The following is a 2293-nucleotide window of genomic DNA, read 5'->3' as shown; positions in this document are numbered from 1 at the left end:
AAAATCTGACAGAAATTTTCAAAAAAGAAGGAGACATGGCCAAAAATAATAACAATGCAAGGAAGATGCTTGGTGACTTTACTGCACTAAATTCCAATTTACATGGAAGAAGAATCTCAATCCCTGCCATTGGAGCAAACAATTTTGAGCTAAAGCCTCAATTAGTTTCTCTGATGCAACAGAATTGCAAGTTTCATGGACTTCCATCAGAAGATCCTTTTCAGTTCTTAACTGAATTCTTGCAGATCTGTGATACTGTTAAGACCAATGGAGTTGATCCCGAGGTCTACAGGCTTATGTTTTTCCCGTTTGCTGTAAGAGACAGAGCTAGAATATGGTTGGACTTTCAACCTAAAGATAGCCTGAACTCTTGGGATAAGCTGGTCACGGCTTTCTTAGCCAAGTTCTTTCCTCCTCAAAAGCTTAGCAAGCTTAGAGTGGATGTTCAAACCTTCAAACAGAAAGAAGGTGAATCCCTCTATGAAGCTTGGGAGAGATATAAGCAACTGACCAAAAAATGTCCTTCTGACATGCTTTCAGAATGGACCATCCTGGATATATTCTATGATGGTCTGTTTGAATTATCAAAGATGTCATTGGACCATTCTACAGGTGGATCCATTCACCTAAAGAAAATACCTGTAGAAGCTCAGGAATTCATTGACATGGTTGCAAACAACCAGTTCATGTACACTTCTGAAAGGAATCCTGTGAGTAATGGGACGCCTCAGAGGAATGGAGTTCTTGAAATTGATACTCTGAATGCCATATTGGCTCAGAATAAAATATTGACTCAGCAAGTCAATATGATTTCTCAGAGTCTGAATGGATTGCAAGCTGCATCCAACAGTACTCAAGAGGCATCTTCTGAAGAAGAAGCTTATGATCCTGAGAACCCTGCAATAGCAGAGGTGAATTACATGGGTGAACCCTATGGAAACACCTATAATCCCTCATGGAGAAATCATCCAAATTTCTCATGGAATGATCAACAAAAGCCTCAACAAGGCTTTAATAATGGTGGAAGAAACAGGTTTAGCAATAGCAAGTCTTTTCCATCATCTACTCAGCAACAGACAGAGAGTCCTGAGCAGAATCCATCTAGCTTAGCAAATATAGTCTCTGATCTATCTAAGGCCACTTTAAGTTTCATGAATAAAACAAAGTCCTCCATTAGAAATTTGGAGGTACAAGTAGGCTAGCTGAGTAAAAGAGTCACTGAAATCCCTCCTAGTACTCTCCCAAGCAATACAGAAGAGAATCCAAAAAGAGAGTGCAAGGCCATTACCTTACTTGGTGTGGCCGAACCCAAAGAGGAGGAGGAGGACGTGAATCCTAGTGAGGAAGACCTCCTGGGAAGTTCACTAACTAATAAGGAGTTTCCCTTTAAGGAACCAAAAGAATCTAAGGCCATCTAGAGACCATAGAGATTCCATTGAACCTTCTTTTACCATTCATGAGCTCTGATGACTATTCATCTTCTGAAGAAGATGAAGACATTGCTGAAGAGCAAGTTGCTCAATATTTAGGAGCAATCATGAAGCTGAATGCCAAATTATTTGGTAATGAGACTTGGGAGGATGAACCTCCATTGCTCATCAAGGAACTAAATGCCTTGGTTCAACAAACTCTACCTCAAAAGAAACAGGATCCTGGTAAATTCCTAATTCCCTGTAACATAGGCAGCATGACCTTTGAGAAGGCTCTATGTGACCTGGGATCAGGCATAAACTTAATGCCACTCTCTGTAATGGAGAAATTAGGAATCTTTGAGGTACAGGCTGCCAATTTCTTATTAGAGATGGCAGACAAATCCATGAAAATGGCTTATGGACAAGTAGAGGATGTGTTAGTAAAGGTTGAAGGCCCTGCTGATTTCATAATCCTAGACACTGGAAAGGATAAGGATAAATCCATCATCCTTGGAAGACCCTTCCTAGCCACAGCAAGAGCTGTGATTGATGTGGACAGAGGAGAATTGGTCCTTCAACTGAATGAGGACAACCTTGTGTTTAAAACTCAAGGATCTCCTTCTGTAACCATGGAGAGTAAGCATGAAAAGCTTCTCTCACTGCAAAGTCAACCAAAGTCCCCACAGTTAAACTCTAAGTTTGGTGTTGGGAGGTCCCAACAATACTCTGATTATCTGTGAGGCTCTATGAGAGCTCACTGTCAAGCTATTGACATTAAAGAAGCACTTGTAGGAGGCAACCCAATGTTATTTAATTATATCTATTTATTTTCTATTGTTATTTTATGTTTTTTTAGGTTGATGATCATGTGGAGTCACAAA

The 2293-nt window shown here is 40.1% G+C and overlaps 1 non-coding gene across 1 annotated transcript; it reads right to left on the bottom strand.

Annotated features, from left to right (window-relative positions):
- Positions 1-428: 428 nt before the first annotated feature.
- LOC148576430 (small nucleolar RNA R71) lies at positions 429-536 on the bottom strand. Its single transcript, XR_015902777.1, has one exon. It is a non-coding gene; the product is annotated as a small nucleolar RNA R71 (small nucleolar RNA).
- Between the last annotated feature and the right edge of the window lie 1757 nt (positions 537-2293).

The sequence above is a fragment of the Arachis ipaensis genome, chromosome B1 (genome assembly GCF_059453495.1).
Source record: "Arachis ipaensis isolate K30076 ecotype BB chromosome B1, ASM5945349v1, whole genome shotgun sequence".
NCBI lineage: Eukaryota > Viridiplantae > Streptophyta > Magnoliopsida > Fabales > Fabaceae > Arachis > Arachis ipaensis.
This window is presented reverse-complemented; position numbering and strand designations above follow the sequence as displayed.